Genomic DNA, 21,368 nt, shown 5'->3' with positions numbered 1-21,368 from the left:
GGACTCAACTCTGGGAATTGGGGTAGGGGCAGGGCTTGAATTCTAGTTGCTGAGAGGAATCTGGTGGTAGACACCAAGCATGAGCAGAAGCTGTGACCAGAGGACCCAAGCCTGGGGCACTGGCAGGAAGGCGGCAGAATGTGCTGGCAAAGAGCACAGATGGTGGAGCCAGGTGAGCTGGGCTGAATAATCATGGGCTTGCTTAATAGCTCCGTGCCTCAGTTTCCTCATCTGTAAAATGGGGAGAATGATAGTGCTACTTTCAGGGGTTATTGTGATCTATGAAAAACAGTTAGAAGAGTACACATTAAATACTCCTTTAACTGGTATATGTTGAACACCTACTATGTGCCATGCATTCTTGGGCCCTCAGGCTACATCACTGAACTGTAACTGAAATACATGCAAATTCCAGCTGAAAGAAATAAAAAGCAATGAGGCTGGGTGCAGTGGCTCACACCTGTAATCCCAGCACTTTGGGAGGCCGAGGTGGGTGAATCACCTGAGGTCTGGAGTTCGAGACCAGTCTGGCCAACATGGTGAAACTCCGTCTCTGCTAAAAATACAAAAATTAGCTGGGCGTGGTGGCGCATGCCTGTAATCGCAGCTACTAGGGAGGCTGAGGTGGGAGAATCGCTTGAACCCGGGTGTTAGAGGTTGCAGTGAGCCGAGATTGTGTCACTGCACTCCAGCCTGGGTAACAGAACAAGACGGACACCATCTCAAAAAAAAAAAAAGCAGTGAGTTAATTTTACATAGTATGATATGTGGACAAGTGGAGCAGGGAAAGGGGTGTCAGGAGTGGAGGGGACAGTGATGGAGGGGCAGGTCCCTCTGAGAAGGTGGCATATGCATGAAGACTTGAAGTTGCAGAGGCAGTTGGGCACTTGGGTATCTGGGGAGGAACATTCCAGACAGAAGGAACAACCGTGCAGAGGCTCCAGGTGGGAGCATGGCTGGAGCGTTCTGAGGACAGCCAGGAGGCCAGTGCAGCTGGGACAGAGTGAGCGAGGGGGACAGAGAGGAGGAAGAGGTTCGAGGGACCACCAGATGGTCACTGCGGCGACACAGGCTCATACTCCAAGGGCAGTGGGGCTGCGGAGGGTTTAAGCAGAGCAGAGATGGGCCCTGATCTCTGTGTTCACAGGATTGCTATCTACTCTGTTGAGTCCAAGGGGGTTAGAGCAGAAGTTGGGAGGCCAGGGAGGAGGCCCCTGAAGTATTTCAGAGGAGAGGCGATGGCAGGAGCCAGGGAGTGGGGGGGGGTGGGGCTGGGGGGCCACAGTGGCAGTGGTGAGAAGTACCCAGTTTTCTGGTTGGGTTTGGTTTTCCTCTTTTAAAATTATGTTTTCGACAGCTTCACTTAGGTACAGTTGATATACAATAAACTGCACATGTTGAAAAGGTGCACTTGGATGAGTTTTGACACATGTATGCATCTCACATGAAACTCTATCACCATAATCAAGTAAACAAACACATCCACCATTCCCAGACTTTCCTCTTGCCTGTTTGTCATCCCTCCCTTTTCCCCACCCTCTCCCTAGGCAACCACGTGCAGTCACTGTAGATTAATCTGCATTTTCTAGGATTTTATCTAAATGGAATCGTACAGAATGTACTCATTTTTGTGTGTGGTCTGGCTTCTGTCCCTCAGCATAATTGTTTTGAGATTTATCCGTGTTGTTGTGTGCATCTGTAGTTTATCCTTTTTATTACAGAAGAATGTGTCATTGTATGGCTAGACCATAATTTGTTTATCCCTTCACCTGTTGATAGACATTTGGGTTGTTTCCAGATTTGGGCTATTACAAATAAAGCTCCTATGAACATTCATGTACAAGTTGTGTGGACATATGCTTTCATTTCTTGTAGGTAAATAGCCATGAGTGGAATGCCTGGGTCATGGGGTATGTATATTTAACTTTTAAAGAATGATCAAGTCTGGGCGTGGTGGCTCATGCCTATAATCCCAGCATTTTGAGAGGCTGAGGTGAGAGGATTACTTGGATCCAGAAGTTCAAGACCAGCCTGGACAACATAGCAAGACCCCATCTCTATTAAAAGTAAAAATATTAACTAGATGTGGCAGTGTACACCTGTAGTCCCAGCTTTTACAGGCTGAGGTGGGAAGATTGCTTGAATGCAGGAGTTTGAGGTTGCAGTGAGCTGTGATTACAGCACTGCACTCCAGCCTGGACAACTGAGCAAGGCCTTGTCAAAAAAAAAAAAGAGAAAGAGGGGAGAGAGAGAGAGAAAGAGAGAAAGAAAGAAAAGAAAGAAAGAAAGAAAGGAAAAGAAAAGAAAAAGCAAAGGATCAAACTGTTTTCCAAAGTAGCTGTACCATTTTACGTTTCCACCATCGAGGTTTGAGAGTTCCAGTTCCTTCACCCTGTACAGCACCTGGTCTGATCAGTTTTTAAAATTTTAGGCATTCTACTAAATATGTATATGTAATAAATGTGTAGTAATAACTCCTTGTGTGTATGTGTGTGTCTGTGTGTGTGTGTGTGTGTGTTTCCTTTGAGATGGAGTCTTGCTGTGTCACCCAGGCTGGAGTACAGTGGCGCAATCTCGGCTCACTGCAACTTCCGCCTCCCATATGCAAGCAATTCTCCTGCCTCCACCTCCTAAGTAGTAGCTGGGATTACAGGAGCACACCACCATGCCCAGCTAATTTTCATATTTTTATTAGAGACGGGGTTTCGCCATGCTGGCCAGGCTTGTCTCGAACTTCTGACCTCAGGTGATCCACCTGCCTCGGCCTCCCAAAGTGCTGGGATAACAGGTGTGAGCCACTGCGCCCAGCCTTAACGGTATCTTTTGAAGAGAAAAAGTTTTGAATTTTGAGGAAGTATAAGTTATCAATATTTTCTTTTATGAGTTATGCATTTAATGTCATATCTGGGAAATCTTTGCCCGACTAAGTTCCCAAATACTGTCTTCTATATTTTCTTCTAAAAGTTTTATAGTTTTAGATTTAACGTTTTTAGATTTAATGATCTGTTTCTTTCTTTTTGAGACAGGGTCTTGTTTTGTTACTCAGGCTGGAGGGCAGTGGAATGATTGCAGCTCACTACAGCCTCGATCTCCCAGGCTCAAGTGATCCTCCCACCTCAGTCTCCTGACTACAGGCATTCTCACCATGCCTAGCTAATTTTTGTAGAGGCAAGGTTTTACCATAGTGCTCAGGCTGGTCTTGAACTCCTGGGTTCAAAGTGCTCCCAAAGTGCTAGGATTACAGGTGTGAGCCACTGCACCCAGCCTTGCGATCTGTTTCGAGTTAATTTTAAAAAATATGGTGTCAGATAAAGGTTATGGTTCTTTTTTTTTTTTTACACATGCTTATTCAATTGTTTGAGTGCTGTTTATTGAAAAGACTGTTCTTTCCCTATTGACTTGTCTCTTATACCTTAGTTGAAAATCAGTTGACCACATGTGTGGGTCTATTCTTGGGCTTTTTATTTTTCCACTGATGTATGCCTTTATGTCAATGCTACACTGACTTGATTATTATAGGCTTGTAAATCTTGAGATCAAGTAGTACAAGTCCTCCAATTCTGTTCTTCTTTTCAAAATTCCTTTACTAGTCTGGATCCTTTGCGTTTCCATGTAAATTTCAACATCAGCTTGTTAATTTCTTTAAAAAACGCTTGCTGACATTTTTTTTTTCTTTACTGGGATTGAATTAAATCTATAGTACAATGTGGGGAGAATTGATATCTCAGCAACATTTAGTTTTTTGATCCATGAATGTGGTGTATCTCTGCATTTATTTTTGTCTTCCTTAATTTCTTTCAGCAACATTTATTTATTTAAAATTTTATTTCTTTTTTCAGCATAATAAAGCACCAAGCAATCAGTAATATAAGTTTCATGTAGAGGTCTTCACATCTTTTGTTAAATTTATCCCTAAGTATTTTATATTTTTATGCTTTTTTTTTTTTTTTTTGAGACAGAGTCTTGCTCTGTCGCCTAGGCTGGAGTGCAGTGGTACAATGTTGGCTCACTGCAACCTCCACCTCCTGGGTTCAAGCGATTCTTGTGCCTCAGCCTCCCAAGTAGCTGGGATTACAGATGCCCACCACCACGCCCAGCTAATTTTTGTATTTTTAGTAGAGACAGGGTTTTGCCATATTGGCCAGGCTGGTCTCGAACTCCTGACCTCAAGTGATCCTCTTGCCTTGGCCTCCCAAAGTGCTGGGTCTACAGGTGTGAGCCACTGCACCTGGCCTGTTTTTACATTTTAGTTTGAAATAATTTTAGATTTACAGAAGCATTACCAAGACAGTACAAAAAATTCCCATATATACTTTTCCCAGCTTTGTCTATGTTAAGATTTTACATAATTATGGTATACTTACTAAGAAATTAGCATTGGTAAAATACTATAACAGAAGTACAGTCTTTATTCAGATTTCCTCAGTTTTTCCATTAATGTCATTGTTGTTGTTGTTGTTGTCGTTCTTCCAGGATCCAAGCCAGAATCCCACATTACATTTACTCGCCATATCTCCCAGGTGTCCCCCTAACTGTTGACAGTTCCTCAATTCTCTATGTTTCATGACCTTGACATTTTTGAAGCTTACAAGTCAGGCATTTTGTAGCATGTCCCTCAACTTGTTTTTTTTCTGGTGTGTTTTCAAATGAGGGTGTGGATTTTGGGGAAGAACACCACAGAGGTGATTGCTCTTGTCATCACGTCATTGCAGGGGGTATGTGATATTGATATGTCTTATTCATGGCGATGTTAGCCAGACCTCTGAGTTAAGATGGTGTCTTCTCCACTGTAAAAACAGCTATCTTCATATTCTATCTGTTAGAAGTGAGTCACTAAGTCCAGTTCACACTCAAGGAGATGGAAATGAAGCTGCACCTCCTGCCCCACAGAGCTTATTCTAGCACTCCCTCATTGCTTAGTTGTGATTTCCTTCCTTCCTTCGCTTTCTTTCTTTTTCTTTTTTCATACAGAGTCTCACTCTGTCGTCCAGGCTGGAGTGCAGTGGCATGATCTTGGCTCACTGCAACCTCTGCCTCCCGGTTTCAAGTGATTCTCCTGCCTCAGCTTCCTGAGTAGCTGGGATTACAGGCACATGCCACCATGCCTGGCTAATTTTTGTATTTTTAGTAGAGACGGGTTTTCACCATGTTGGCCAGGCTGGTCTCGAACTCCTGACCTCAGGTGATCCACCCGCCTTGGCCTCCCAAAGTGCTGGGATCACAGGTGTGAGCCACCATGCCTGGTCAGTTGTGACTTCTTTCTTAAGCAGAGAGAATTCTTGCTCTCATTATCTATAGCATATTTACCTATTTGTTCAAACTCTGTGTACATGTAAAATGGTCTCAGAATTCCTAACTTACACCCTTGTCAAAACCAACTTTACTAGCTAGCATACAGTGTTTATGTATAGTTCTTTTTGTCTTTAGCCGTACGGTATCTAGTAAAAACACCACTACACAAAGTTATTTAGGTCACCTCATTCTCTCTCCACATTCTTCAGTTTCATTCCGATTTATAATACAAATGTATCCCCAAGCTATCCCTAAAAATTTCATGTTTTGTGATGTGATTTTAAATATTTTAAAAAGTAATTTCTAGTTGTTTGTTGCTTGCATATAGAAATAGAATTGACTTGTGACTGGGCGTGGTCACAATAGCCTAGCTAATTTTTGAATTTTTATTGGAGATGGGGTTTCACCATGTTAGCCAGGATGGTCTCAATCTCTTGACCTTGTGATCTATCTGCCTCAGCCTCCCCAAGTGCTGGAATTACAGGCATGAACCACTGGGCCTGGCCTGGCTAATTTTTGTATTTTTTTTTTTTTTGAGATGGAGTCTCGCTCTGTCACCCAGGCTGGAGTGCAGTGGTGCGATCTCGGCTCACTGCAAACTCCACCTCCCGGGTTCACGCCATTCTCCTGCCTTAGTCTCCCAAGTAGCTGGGATTACAGGCATCCACCACCACGCCTGGCTAATTCTTGTGTGTGTGTGTGTGTGTGTGTGTGTGTGTGTGTGTGTGTGTGTGTGTGTGTATATATATATTTTTTTTTTTTTGACATGGAGTCTCGCTCTGTCACCCCAGGCTGGAGTGCAGTGGCACGATCTCGGCTCACTGCAAGCTACGCCTCCTGGGTTCATGTCATTCTCCGGCCTCAGCCTCCCGAGTAGCTGGGACTACAGGTGCCCGCCACCACACCCAGCTAATTTTTTGTTTTAGTAGAGATGGGGTTTCACTGTGGTCTCGATCTCCTGACCTTGTGATCCGCCTGCCTTGGCCTCCCAAAGTGCTGGGATTACACGCACGAGCCACTGCACCTGGCCTAATTTTTGTATTTTTAATAGAGATGGGGTTTCACCATGTCAATCAGGCTGGTTTCGAACTCCTGACCTTGAGATACACCTGCCTCAGCCTCCCAAAGTGCTGGGATCACAGGTGTGAGCCACCGCACCCAGCCTGAGGCTAGGATTTCTAATACAGTGTTGAATAGAAGTGAGATTGGATATTCTTGGTGTGCTTTGAAGGTAGAGCTGACAGGATTTCCTCAAGGACTGGAGTGTTAGTGATTATTATGAACATCAAACTTCTGTTGGAGAAAGAGTTGGTGCCCATGGAAGGGGCCTGAGGCTCCAGCTGGGGTGGTGGGGATGGTTTGTGGGGGAGCAGACAGGTTCAGGGTGTTGTCAGGAGCCCCTGCTCGGCAGAGGTGAGACGTGGGTGAACAGGAGACTTTCCCATGTGTCTTCCTTCGTCTAGTTTGGGCTTGAACCTGAAGGAACTAACTGGACTCGATGTGATCTGGGGGAAGGAAGACAGGCTGAGACCTGTTTGGGGATCAACTCTGGAATAGGTCCTTGAGCACTCCTCTCTCCCTCAACCCCAGATTTCTGCTTTTGGGTCCCCCATCCAAAGCAGTTAAATAGGCAGGAAAGGTTCCTGGATTTGGAGTTAGGAGCCCTGGGTTGGAATCCTGGACTCTGTAAATGCAGCTTTATGACCTGAGAGGTGTCCCAGCCTCAGCTGCCCCCTCTGTGGGGGCCATGATAGAAAGACAGGGGAGTTGTGAGAATCCTCAATGCAACACCACCACCACCACCAACAGCCACACCTGTCTAACCTTAACCATGTGCCAGGCTCTGTTCTAAGCACTTTATTTTTGTTTATTTACTTAACTTCCCAAGTTTCTGTGAGATCGGTATTATTATTATCCTCATTTTACTGATGGAGTAAAGGACCCCAGGTCTCGTAAGTGGCGGTGGGGGCGCGTCTGAGTCTCGGCCTCTGCTGGAACTGCCTGTTGTGCTTTTGCTTGTGTGGCCTCCTCTGCTCAAGCATCTGCCCCTCCTGGAACTCTCCCCTGATGGTCTTCCCTACTCTCTAGCCCGCGCTAGCAGTGTCAGGCCCACTGCCCTGGGCTCCTACACACTCATCCTCTATGTTCCCTTCATATTAGGGGCTATGTCTTGCTCTGCCTCACACCCGCTGTGTCTAACCAGGGACTCAGCACCCACTGGGGCATCAGTGAATCTGTTTTGCCCTGAAAGGCACAGCTGGGCCAAAGCCTGGGGTCATCATGATGTAGACCCAACGGGCTCTGACCATACCCTTGGGGGTCACTTCAGAAGGCGTCCTCCAATGAGGCATTACTCTGGACAAAGCCCCGGCCCAAAGGCATTTGGGAGCCTGCTCCTCCCTCTGCGCCTCCACCAGCCGTCCCCGGGATGCTCCAGGAAGTGCTGTGCTTGACACACACCCCCATCCGCCACCTCCCAGAGAAGGGACCATTGTGTCCGAAGGGTTAACGAGGGATGCAAGGAAGGGGCTCTTTAGCCATGATGCCCTCTGACCTTTCATAAATCAGAGGGGCTGGGGGGCGAGGGGGCTGCTTGGCAGGACTTGGTGGGGTGGGGGCTTAGAAGCAGCTGCGCGCGACGTTGACATTGTTCCCACCATTCTAAGTGCAACAAATCCCTCTATTGTGTTCCTGGTTTATCTGGTTCCTCTTGTTTATGAGCAGGGCTCCTTTGGCAGTGGTTCCAGCCCTGGGCGGGTGGAAAGAGTGCTGGCACGCACCGTGGGGGGAGGGGGCGGGAGGGGGCCGCCGTCAATGCCCGCATTGTCCCCGCGCTTTTTGTTTCTACTGTAATGACATGTTGGAAGAGAGAGAGAGAGAGAGAGAAGGAAAAAAAAAAAAAAAGATACAAGCTGGGGAGGGAAGAGGAGGGCAGAAAAGAAAGAGCAGAGCAAGGGCCTGGTGTGGATTGATGTCTGGGCCTGGGCGGATGTGCCGGCAGCTGGGCGGCCGGGCGAGATGGAGCCAGGCCGGGGTGCCGGGGGGCAGTGCAAGGGGCCAGCCAGCCCCCCACCCCAGCCTCTGCTGCCTGGCACCAGGTCCCCCCACCACCCTCCAGCCCTCCTGAGGCAGCTGTGGGGCCGTGCCTGAGCAGGGCAGGTGCCAGGGTCTGGGGTCCGCATCCTCATGTGCCCTGGCCTTGCTGTGCCACCCAAGGCCGCCTCTCTAGGTCTAGGTGCCCAAAGCCTGCAAAACTGGGGTGCTGGGGAAGAAAGGCTCTTCTGGGGTTTTCGGAAATGATGATGTGTCCTCCCCAGTCATGGGTCTGTGCGTCTGAGCTTGGGGTGGAATAGGGGACTCATACTAGGACAGAAAGCCCTGAACTGCCCCCAGAGTGACCGTGTTCAATGTCAGCTTGGCTCTGGGGGTCTGTCTGCCATCTGGGCCTGGTCCAGATGTGGGGGCAGGAGCTGAGAAGAACCTCAGTAGGGGAGAGTGGGCCCTGGTCCCACCTGGCTCTGCCAAGGGCTCCCAAGTTGTTCGCCATCTCTGGGCCTATGGGTCTCTCCCTCTTCAGCTAATGGGCTGTAGGGTCCTTCCAGATCTGGCAGTCTGGGCTGTATCTAGGACTATGTCCAGGTTGTAGGGAAGAGCCCAGAGCACCTGAATGGGTCATGTAATCTTATCAGCATCTCAGGGCTGGAGGGGCCCTCTGAGGCTGTGGCCTCTCCCTGCATCTTCCTGTAGGTCTCTCTGTAGCCCCAGCCAAGAAGTCACCCGCCCCCGCTGGCACAGCTCCAGTGACATGGAGCTCACTCCTCACATGGCTTGCTCTGTCCTTGCCCAGCCCAGGCTTTTGGGAAGTTCTTTCTGAACTCTGTCTCCCTGCAGCTTCTACCTTTTCGTTCCAGTTCTACTCATTGGAACCATATGGAACAAGTTAAGTGTCCCTGAGAATTGGTTTCCTCACCTGAAAATGGGCATGATTGTCCCTGCCCTCCTGCCACATAGCAGAGGCTATAATGTGGGCCCTATAATGTGGCCATAAGGTGGAACGTTATCCAGATCCTCCTGGGCTTCAGCTAGGAATTTCTGTCCTGGGAAACCCGTGGGGACCATCCCTCATATGACGGAGGGCAGAGTTTACGGAGAGGATTGGCTTAGAGTGAGGACTCAAGCTATAGCCAGGGCAAGACCTCAGGCTGTGATCGAAACCAGGGCTTGTCTGTGGCTGGGGTGAAAGTTCATCTGGGAGAGGGCAAAGGCTCAGTCTGAAGTCAAGATCAGGGCTTAGGCTTGAGCCAGGTTAAGGGTTCAGTGTAGGGTTAGGATCAGGGCTCAGTTTATAGACAGAGTCAGAGATAGGGTAGGTGTTCATTCTGGACTTAGGATAATGGTTCACTCTGGGGTCTGCAGGGTAAATATTCATTTTTTATTTCAGGATCAGAGTCCAGTTTGTGACCAAGAGCAAGGCTCATAAGTGTCATTTTAGATTTAGAATCAAGCTGAAGTGGGGGTAAGGGTCAGGGTCGGGCCTCAGGCTTAGGGTGGGGTCAAGGCCCCAGGCTATCACCGAGTTCTGATAGATAATCTCTAACTAGTGCCACGGCTCCATCTGGGGCTGGGCTGGGGTCAGGACTCCATCTGAGGCTGTGTTTTGACTGTGAGGTGGCCCAGGCTGGGCTGACTCCTGAATGTGCAGTTTTTGCGTCTTCTCCCTGCTGAGAGTCCTCCAAAGTTTTCTATGGTAGACCCCAGTCTCTGGAAGTTATCACCAGAGCAGGCAGCACCAGGACGTGCCCATAGGTTCAGCAGCGGGGAGATGAGGCCAGATGCATGAGCATGTCCTCTCCCCAGGCAGCCCATGGGAGGAGGCCAGTGTGTGACACATGAGAGCCGGAGAGGCTGGGGTCAGATTGAGGGAAGAAGTTGGTCTCTGGAGGGCCAGGATGACTTGGGCACATGAAATCCCCCCTCTCCAGGGAGAACCAGGCCATTAGCCTCAGGATTTCCAAAAGATCTTGGGGATGCTTTGGGGCTGGGAAACATGGCTAACATGGAGAAGAGTAAGCCAGGGAGGGAGGGGGTGGAAGACATTGGACCAGGAGAGAAGGAGGTGTGGGGGCATCTGGCCCTTTCCCTGTGCACATGGCTGTGTGTCGGTGGACTGGGAAGGTGTACATGTGTGTGGGTATCTGTGTTGGAGTGATGGGGACTTCACACAAGTTGGGCACAGTGTGGCTGTGGGCGGGGTCAGAGTAGGGGTAAGATGACACCCTCCACATCCCCCATTCCTAAGCTGCTGGTGCCGCTTCTTCAGCCCCCGGGCTTGACATTCCCCAAGGGTCCCGGCCATCCCCATGTGACTGGCATCTGTGCCCTGGGCAACCATCAGCTGAGAGCCCGTGACCACTGCCCAGCAGCTGGAGACACTCCAGGAGCAGTCTGCCCTGGAGCAGTCCATGGCCTCGCAAGGACCTCCTTGGGGATGGTTGGGGAGTGAGCCCCTCAGGTTACAGATGTGGTCATGACCCCATGGATCACACACCTCCCCTCCCTGATCCCCCAAGCACAGCCTGAAAATGGCCAGGTTCACAGGAATCTGCCCAGGAAGTAGATCTACCCAAGGCAGAGAGAGGGAGGGGGGACACGGTGGTGGGGGCACCAGGGAAATCAGGCCATTGTCTGGGAGAAGGTGGCATTCCCTCCTCACATGGGCGGGGCCCACAGCAGTTCATGTCCTCACTGGCCTTTTAAGAAGTCTGGTGGGGCTGGGCATGGTGGCTTACGCCTGTGCCCTCCCAGCACTTTGAGAGGCAGAGACAGGTAGATCACCTGAGGTCAGGAGTTTGAGACCAGCCTGACCAACATGGAGAAACCCCATCTCTACTAAAAATACAAAATTAGCGGGGCGTGGTGGCACATCCCTGTAATCCCAGCTACTTGGGAGACTGAGGCAGGAGACTCACTTGAACCCAGGAGGCAGAGGTTGCAGTGAACCAAGATCATGCCATTGCACTCCAGCCTGGGCAACAAGAGAGAAACTCTGTCTCAAACAAAACAAACAAACAAACACACAAAAAACCCCAGAAGTCCAGGTGGGCTAGGCATGGTGGCTAACACCTGTAATCCTGGCACTTTGGAAGGCTGAGGTGGGAGGATTGCTTGAGTCCAAGAGTTCGAGATCAGCCTGGGCAACACAGCGAGACCTTGTCTCTGGTATATATACATATATATATATATGTATACACATACATGTACATATATATACATATATATACACACACATATTTAACAAAAGTATTTTAGATGGAGTCTCACATTGTCTCTCAGGCTGGAGTGCAGTGGTGCAACCTTGCCTCACTGCAACTTCCTCCTCCCCGTTTCAAGCAATTCTCCTCCCTCAGCTTCCTGAGTAGCTGGGATTACAGGTGTGCACCACCATGCCTGGCTAATTTTTTTTTTTTTTTCTTTTGTAGTTTTAGTAGGAACGGCTTTTCACCATGTTGGCCAGGCTGCTCTCAAACTCCTGACCTCAAGTGATCTGCCCACCTCGGCCTCCCAAAATGCTGGGATTACAGGAGTAAGCCACCGTGCCCAGCCTCTACTAAAAATTAAAAGAAAATTTAACTAAGCATGGTGACGCACACCTGTAGTCCCAGCTACTTGGGAGGCTGAGGTGGGAGGCTCGCTTGAGCCCAGGGGATCAAGACTGCAGTGAGCTATGATCATGCCACTGCACTCTAGCCTGGGCAACAGAGTGAGACTGTCTAAAAAAAAAAAAAAACCAAAACACAAAGAAGTTGGGTGGGATCAGGTTTCCTGCCACCTTTTCCCCTCCACCTCCACCCGCTCTCATTGCCACGGTTTTCTTGGTTCTTCTCTGCTGTAACCATTCAGGGTCAGTTGCACATTCACTTACTTGCAATCAGGGTCATGATCAGGTATCAGGGCTAGGAGGGACCTGAGAGGCCTCCCAGTCCCACACTTGTGTGTGCTGCCTGGTGTGAGGCTCTTAGCGGTTACTCCTGTCCCTTTGCTCACGGCCCATAGAGGCTGGGCCTCTACTGTGTACCAGGCTCTCAGCAGAGCATCCAGGGCACAGAGGAGAGTCCTACGTGGACCTGTCCTGGGGTGCACACTGCTTCTGAGGGGAAGACAGCCAGCAAAGGAAGGCCCAGGCTAAGGGAGTGCCTGGTTGGGGAAGGCACCAGGAAAGGCTTCCTGGAGTTGCCGACCTTGAACCAAGGCTCATAGGTGAGGAGGAATTGGCCAGGCAGGGTGTGTATGTGTTGAGGTTGGTGAGAGTGGCCCAGAACTTGCTGATAGAGAGGGAACTTGGCCATGGGGCTGCCTTTGCCAAGTTCTTCCTTGTGGTTTGATAAGAAAAACTCTGGTGGGTAATAGCATCTGTCTCCTGGGGGTGAAGTGAGAATGACAGAATCTCATTTCTCCCATCTGTTAAATGAGGCCACAAGACTTCAGTACTCCAATGGTCTAAGCAGCTGTCTCTGACCTTTTTCTTCTTTGAGTCCAGGCTGGAGTACAGTGACGCAATCACGGCTGTCTGTAGCCTCAACCTCCCAGGCTCAGGTGATCCTCTTGTCTCAGCCTCTCAAGTAGCTGGGATTACAGGCACACGCCACCACGTCCAGTTAATTTTTATATTTTTAATAGAGATGCGGTTTCGGGCCAAGGCAGGCAGATCACTTGAGGTCAGGAGTTCGAGATCAGCCTGGCCAACATGGTGAAACTCCATCTCTACTAAAAATACAAAAATTAGCCAGGCATGGTGGTGGGCACCTGTAATCCCAGCTACTCGGGAGGTTGAGGCAGGAGGATCACTTGAACCCGGGGTACAGTGAGCTGAGATCATGCCACTGCATTCCAGCCTGGGTGACAGAGGGAGACTCTGTCTCAAAAAAAAAAAAAAAAAAAAAAAAAAATTCATTTGGCGCCTGAGTTTGGATAGTATGAATCAGATGCATTCGAGTATTGAAGCCATTATTGAATATATTTGGGTCCTGAGTTTTGGATAGCGGAGTATATCTCACAGAATTTCTAAGAATCTGGCTGGGTACGGTGGCTCACGCCTGTAATCCCAGAATTTTGGGATGCCGAGGCGGGCGGATCACCTGAGGTCAGGAGTTCGAGACCAGCCTGACCAACATGGTGAAAACCCATCTCTACTAAAAATACAAAATTAGCCGGGTGTGGTGCCACATGCCTGTAGTCCCAGCTACTCAGGAGGCTGAGGCGGGAGAATTGCTTGAACCCGGGAGGCAGAGGTTGCAGTGAGCCGAGATTGTGCCACTACACTCCAGCCAGGGCAACAAGAGTGAAACGCTGTCTCAAAAAAAAAAAAAAATCCATTTAGTTTCTAAGTAAGATCTCAAGGCATTATCTGTTTATTTCTAAGTTATGTACATGTTCTACTATGCTCAACATGCACAAAGTAGAAGTTTTAAAATAATGAGAGTAAACTTAAGAAATAAGTGGGCCAGATGAGGTGGCTCATGCCTGTAATCCCAGCAGTTTGGGAGACTGAGGCAGGAGAATCACTTGAGGCCAGGAGTTCAAGACCAGCTTGGCCAACATAGCGAAACCCCGTCTCTACTAAAAATACAAGAAATTAGCTGGGTGTGGTGGTATCCCAGCTACTTGGGAGGCTAAGGCAGGAGGATAGCTTGAACCTGGGGTGCAGAGGTTGCAGTGAGCCGAGATCGTGCCATCGCACTCCAGCCTGGGCAGCAAGAGCAAGACTCTGTCTCTGAAGAAACAAACAGACAAACAAACAAACAAACAAACAGAAATAAGCACTGAGATTCTCCTTCTGTGCCCCACTGGGTAATTTTATGTTCCCCTTGGGGTGTCCCAGCCATCTCCGAAGACTCCTGGGCTGTGATAGGGACTTGGGGGATGGTGCCTCCAGAGTGGTTTTCCCAGATGGCAGTGGGGTCTGGCAGGGGACCTAGTCATAGAAGGCATTTGTTTATCAGCACACGTCACTGTGCACCCGTCTCACCTACACCTGGCGCTGGGACGCTGGGGAGAAGAGATCCAGCATCTGCTCGAAGGATGTCAGTGATATCTGCTTGTCTTCTGTTATCAACAGGCTACAAGGCCTGAAAACTATTTCTTAAAATCTATGAAAAGGTCTTCCTCATAAAACTGTGCAGGACTGGTGCTTTTTTTTTTTTTTTTCCCAATAAGTTTGTGTGTGTGGTAAAATACATGTAGCCTAAAATTTCCCATATTAATTATATTATTAAGTGTACAGTTTTGTGGCACTGGGTGCATTCATATTGTGGTGCAACCATTACCACCATCCATCCACAGAACTTTTTGGTCTTCCTAGACTGAAACTCTATGCCCATTAAACACTAACTCCCTTACCTCCAGCCCCTGGAGATCCCCATTCTACTTTCTGTCTCTATGATTTTTTTTTTTTTTTCTTTTTGGGATGGAGTCTTGCTGTGTCGCCCAGGCTGGAATGCAGAGGCACGATCTCAGCTCACTGCAACCTCTGTCTCCCGGGTTCAAGTGATTCCCCTGCCTCAGCCTCTCAAGTAACTGGGATTGCAGGTGTGCACCACCATGCCTGGCTAATTTTTTTTTTTTTTTTTTTGAGACAGATTCTCACTCTGTTGCCCAGGCTGGCGTGCAATGGTGTGATCTCAGCTCACTGCAACCTCCTCCTCCCAGGTTCCAGCGATTCTCTTGCCTCAGCCTCCCGAGTAGCTGAGATTACAGGTGCCCGCCACCATGCCCGGCTAATTTTTTGTATTTTTAGTAGAGATGGGGTTTCACCATGTTGGCCAGGCTGGTCTCGAACTCCTGACCTCTGGTGATCCATCTGCCTTGGCTTCCCAAAGTGCTGGGATTACAGGCCTGAGCCACCACGCCTGGCCCTGTCTCTGTGATTTTTGACTACTCTAGGGACCTCAGAAAAATGAAATCATATAATATTTGTTCTTTCATATCTAGTTTATTTCACTCAGCATAATGTCTTCAAGTTTCATCTATGTTATGGCATGTGTCAGAATTTCCTTCCTTTTTATGGCTGAATAATAAATGATATGGATATAGCACATTTTGTTTATTCATTTGTCGATGGGCATTTAGGTTGTTTCTACTTTGGGCTATTACGAATGATGCTGCTATGAACACGTGTGGTCAGATTATCTGTTTGAGTCCCTGCTTTCAATTCCTGGTGCCTTTTATAGAGCAAATTCTTTTACAAGTTTTCCTTGGTTTTGGGACTTAGGGATCACGGTTTTGTAAGTTACAGCATGCTGAGAGGACTGTAACATGTTTGTGGGAACACAAGACATTATGGGGGTGCAGGAGGGCAGGGGCAGGGACAAACGTGGGAAGGACCAACACTTGGTGCAGACTGAGAACACCCCAGGCAGACCAGGTCTAGGAGATGGGGGTGCAATCCATGCAGGTGCGGAGGGTCAAGGGAAGGTGGTGCATCTGAAGGCGTGATTTGAGAGGATGATTTGGTCTGGCCAAAGTGCAGGGAACCAAGGAGACTGGCAGTGGGAGAGGACTGGGCAGAGTGGCGCAGAGACTCTGCCTGCTCCTGCAGGGTAGACAGGACCCTGGAGGGGTCGTGCAGGATGCTGTGGACCATGCATCGGAGTCCATGGAGGGAAGAGGACCTGGAGGGAAGAGGAAGCCATGGAGATTCTTAGTAGTAGAGGGGAGGGTCTTGCTTCACCTCAGGGGCTGGCTCAACCATTGGTGCCACCTTGCACCAGGGATGCCTGGAATGTCAGGGAAGCCAGGTGGAGCTGAGGCCTCCACCCCACAGCAGGTTTCTCCTTTCTTGGCATCTCTGGGCCTCTTGGAGGTCCCTTCTGTCTCCTGGTGTCCTGGTCCCCCTAGGCAGCTTGGCCTCTTCATATATTTGACCATTTCAAGGCTTAGCTCAGTCCCCCTCCCAAGAGGTGTTCCCAAATGTGGTCCCTTCACAGTGACACAGGTGCACTCACTTGCTCACACACACACAGGCACTCATGTACTCCAACAAACACACACAGATGCACTTGCAATCACAGCACTCATGCACATACATGCAATTATATGCACAATCACAACACACACGTACACACACACACAGTCATACACAATCGTAATACACATGCATACACATGCCCACAACTCACAGATACACATGTGCACACACTGATTCATACACACACGTACTCAAAGACACAATCACAAACACACGTTCACACTCACAGCCCCAACATTCACACATTTCCTGACAGCCCCTCCTTGTTTCCCTGCCCACGCCCTTCTCCCATCTCTCTCATTTCTAGACTTCTCTGGAGGCTGGAATACATAGTGCTGAGACCCTCCTGGGCACTGGCCCACAGCCTAGGCTCTTTCAGCATCTCCTCCCGCTGACTACTCCCAACAGTCCTGCTGGGTGGATATCATCACCCCATTGTACAGATGCACAAACTGAGCCCAGGTTGCTGATGGTCTCACCCGAGCTGAACACAGGATCCAGGGCACTCAATCTGCACCCTCTTCTGGGCACTTTTCATGGCCAGTATGGTGTTGTTTCCTACGTATGAAACTCACTTCACCAAGTTCACATCCTCCCCAGGGCTGGGACTGTCTCTTCTCCCTCCTGTCTTCTACATGGGATGGACTCAGGAGCGTTCAAGAGATGCTCTAAAATGAATGACTCTGAATCTAGAAGTCAACCGGGTGGCTCTCAGGAGCCACCGCTGTGTCCTCCTGCTGTTCCCTCCGACCTGACTGTCCCCATCCCACCGTCAGACTCACCTTTCAGGGCCTAGCCTTGGAGCCCCTCCTCGAAAATCCCTCCCCGTCTTCTCCTCCCCTGTGTTTGGTTGCGAGGGGCAGACCTGTGTTTGGTTGCGAGGGGCAGACCTGTGTTTGGTTGCGAGGGGCAGACCTGTGTTTGGTTGCGAGGGGCAGACCTGTGTTTGGTTGCGAGGGGCAGACCTGTGTTTGGTTGCAGTGCTCTTCTCTGTGGGACTCTTGGTACACTTGTTTGTTTACCCATCTGTCTCGCCCATAGGACAGGGAGTTCCTTGGGGACAGGGCTGTGTCTGATTCATCTTTGGGAGCCCAGAGATGTTCCCAGGGTCCACAGAGAGCAGACTCCTGGAGAATGTGCTCCTCAGAGGGCCCTGGAATCTTCCCCTCATGCACTTGGGTTTCAATTTGCCGAGTAAGACGGACCCTGCTGCCTGCTCTTGGGAGAAGGTTTTGGTGGAGGACTCTCCTCAGGTGCCCCTGCCTGGATTCCCCCTTGCCCCAGAAGACTGGCCTTCAGATGCCTGGCAGGTGGGCACCAGGTTGGGGAGGAGGCAGTGCTCAGTTGGTGCCTTGAGCACTGAAGCACTGAGTAGTAGGCTTCTGAGCAGAACACTCAGTTTCCCTCTCTCACTCCTGCCCAGGGCAGCTGGCTTGCTTGACCCAAGCATGGACAAGTGAGAACAGATGAAAGAAGCCAACAGACCCGGGACCCAGCCGTTTCTCTGCCACCAGCCAGCCCTCACTCTGCTGTGTGACCTGAGGCCAGGCAGACCACCTCTCTGGGCCTCAGTTTCCCCCTCTATAACACCAGGGCTGGTCTCCTTGATCCCAGGGCCCTCCCCAGCTGTGCCCTTCTGCAACTGTGAGACTCTGAGAGCAGAGGAGGGAAGGCGGGATGGCCCCTCTTTCCCCACCGCCTCTCTCTGTCCCCCAGGGTCACCCCAAAGCCGCCCCCTCCCCCGGCTCCCTGGAACTTCCCTGCAGCTGCAGGCCTGGTGAGACAATTGGGTGTTTTAGAGAAATACATTTTTGGGCTAATTTGCCATGCATAAGTGTTTCTCTTACCCTTTAAAGGCGGAGAACAAAGAGGCCTTTCTGTGCCCAGGCAGGCTGCTGGGGAGGGGACGCAGCTGTACTGGGCTGGCGACCCTCCTCCCTCCCCCCATCCCTTCGAGCGCCCCACCACACCGCCCACCGCCCCCCAGAAGAGACAGCCCGGACTTTCCCAGCCTCCCCCAGTCTCCTACCCCGGCTGCCTCTGAGGCTCCTCTGGCCCTGCCTTGCCCCAGCCTCCCCTCCCAGCTGCCCCAGGCAAGAGGGAAAGTGTGTGTGGGTGGGTGGATGGACGGGGAGGGGCATGCATGGAGAGACAGCGGCTTTCCATGTGGCCTGGGTGGCGAGGCTCACTGGATGGTGATGGCCTGCGGGGTGTGTGTCCATGTCCCTGGGGATTGTACGGTGTGTCACGGGGTGTGGGATGGCATGGGGTGCAGGACGGTGTCAGTCCTCAGGTGACTCATTAGCATCTAGGGGGATACAGGTGGTCCATTCATTCATTCATTCGTCAGCTAGTCTCTACTGAGTTCCTCCGACCTGCAGACCTCAGAAAGCTCCCATGCTGGGTGAGGGGCACCTGTAGTTCTAGGAAAGCACGCTGAGTTCGTGTTCTTCTCAGGGGATGTGACCTGTGGGAGGGGTTGCATGGACAAAGGGGTAGAGACGTGAAATGGAGGTGTGTCACCCATGTGGGGCGGGGGTCAAGAGCAGCTCAAGGAGGTCTCTGTCCTTCTCTGCTCAGTGGGAGTGGTCCTGAAGCTGGTGACTTCCGCAGCACGTCCTCCTTGGCCACAGTTCACTGTCCACACCTTTGCCCAGGCCATTCCTTCTGCCCGGAACTCCCTCCTCTCACTGTGCTGTTGTTCTGAGACCACATCTGGCCTCATGTGGGGCCTCTCACAGCTCCCGATCCTCCTCCATCAGGGCTTGGCCCCTCAACCGTCCTCATTTGCTCCTGCAGCACACCCAGAAACAAATGCTCATATGCACGCGTGCACACATACATTTCCCCGCCTCCACCACCCCAGGCCTGTGAGCAGCCCGCTCCCTGTCTGCCCCTCCCCATTCTCATGAACTCCTCGGTGTCTTTCCCAGCACCCAGCACAGCGCGGGCTCATAGGCAAGGACACTGGACACCCCCTCCACACTTATAACAGCAGCAGCCAATGTTTATTGAGCCCTTACTGCATGCCACAATGTAGTGGACATCAAATGCATTTAATCATAACCACCTTACAAGATGGCACTATTACCCGCCGCTATGTTCTAGAGAGCAAAACTGAGATATAGAGAGGTTAGGATTTTGCTAAAGATCATCCAGCTAGCTCTTAGGGGAGGGGGCGCCACAGTCTGGGTTGTAAGCCATCGGATCTGCGTCGCCAAGAGCCCCCACTCTCTGGAGCCTTCTGGGATGTCCTGGCCCACTGACTGCCCCTTTTGACCTCCCGAAGCTTGTTCTGTGTGTTCCCTGACTACATTGTGTGCATGAGAGACAGAGACTGCATTAGAGATGCAGGAGGTCACCACATGAGAACAGTGGGGATCTGGGTGATTTAGACAGAGACACAGAGCCAGGGTTGGAGGCTTTGTGGGCTGCTTTCCTGCTGCATGGCGATGCCTCAGGGTAGGGGGGTTTCAAGACTGACAAGGGATTGGGAGCCCCTTCTCACAGCCCCACATGGTCTCCCCTGGGGTCAACACAGCTGGATGGCACATGGACAACTCCCTGTGCTCCAAATGTCAGTGCAGGCTGACTGATACAGGGGCTCATGACCCTCTGTCTCTGTGCATGCATCTGTGTGTGTGCATGTGTGTGTGCATGTGTGTGCATGTGTGTGTGCAGTGTGCTCACACATGCACATGCATCTGTCTCTAGGTGTGCTTGGGAGATAGAGAAGAAAGCAGAAATTGGGAAAGGACAGCGGCCACATAGCCACTGTGTCCCTCTGTGGGATGGGGAGGAAGGGGCAGCAGCCTGTCCTCTCACACTCCTGCATACACACCCTCTGAAGGTCTGAGTGAAATAGGCAGAGAATGGGATGGGGCTGTTTGTCCTGGAGGCTTGAGGGGACCCCCGCAACCCGCACTGTGATAGGCAGGCAGCTCCCAGGCCTGTCTGAACGGAACTCTGCCAACTCTCCAAAGGCCCCGCAAGCCCCGGCCACTCCATCACAGCCCATTGATGGGCACTTATGGGTGTTGACTGTGCATCTGGCTGGTGAGCAAGGCCTGGGGTGGGCAGGAGAGGCCTCTGCCCTTTCAGAGGAGTCCACAGTCTGAGAGAAGAGAGCACCCTGAAAATGGAGTTCAGGGGTCTGAGGAGAGACTGCTGTGGTCTGCAGGGTGAGGTGGTGCTGGTGAAGGCAGCCGAGGAAGGGGCATCACCCACCGGAAGGCTTGAAGCTTAGGGAAAGAGACTTGAAGATTAGAGATGGATAAGGAGTGGGGCATATCACAGAATCCCAGAATGGGAGAGGCAGAATGTCTTTGGAAATGACCCCGTCTAAGTCTGGCTTATCCAGAGGGGAGAACTGAGGCCCAAGGATAGTGGAGGATGACTTGGCTGACAGTGATGGAGTCATTTCAAGTTAGTCCAACAAGCACCTCCTAAGCCTGTTGGGCACCAGCCTGAGGATTAAGCCTTAAATAAGGCTCTGTCTTCACTGGCTGTGGTCTAGTGGGATGATGGACAGACAGATAAGTGCTACCCTGTGCCATGAGTGCAATGATCAGTGTGCGCAGGGCACAGGGGCAAGAGGGTTATGGAGGACTTCCAACTGGGCAAGACCTCTCAATGGAGGCAGCACCTGGGTTGGGTTTTGAAGGATGCAGAGGAGTTTGAGACTGATCACAGAATGAAGGGATTGGTTTCCAGGTAACCTGGATGGTTCAAGTTGGTTTCTGTTTTTGCTACCTGTGAAGCAGTGACCAGTCTGTCCTCCATTAACACCCCATTATCTGGGAGACTGCAAGCAAGCTAGGGAAGGCAGGGGATTTCGGGGTGTCTCTGTCCTGAGGCAGAGGATTGGATGCAGGGTTTCCCAGGGTCTTGGCCTTCACCCAGGCACCACCAGGTCAGTCCTGGTTGTGGAGCCTTCGTCCAAGCTCCCTCCCATTTGGCCAAGAAACATTGATTGAACACCAGTTGTGAATGCGCCTTGCAGGCTGGAGACGATTTCAAGAGGCAGAGTTGGGAGAAAGGCATTTTGGGAAAA

The sequence above is a fragment of the Macaca mulatta genome, chromosome 10 (assembly GCF_049350105.2).
Source record: "Macaca mulatta isolate MMU2019108-1 chromosome 10, T2T-MMU8v2.0, whole genome shotgun sequence".
Taxonomy (NCBI): domain Eukaryota; kingdom Metazoa; phylum Chordata; class Mammalia; order Primates; family Cercopithecidae; genus Macaca; species Macaca mulatta.
Note: the sequence above shows the minus strand (reverse complement) of the source record.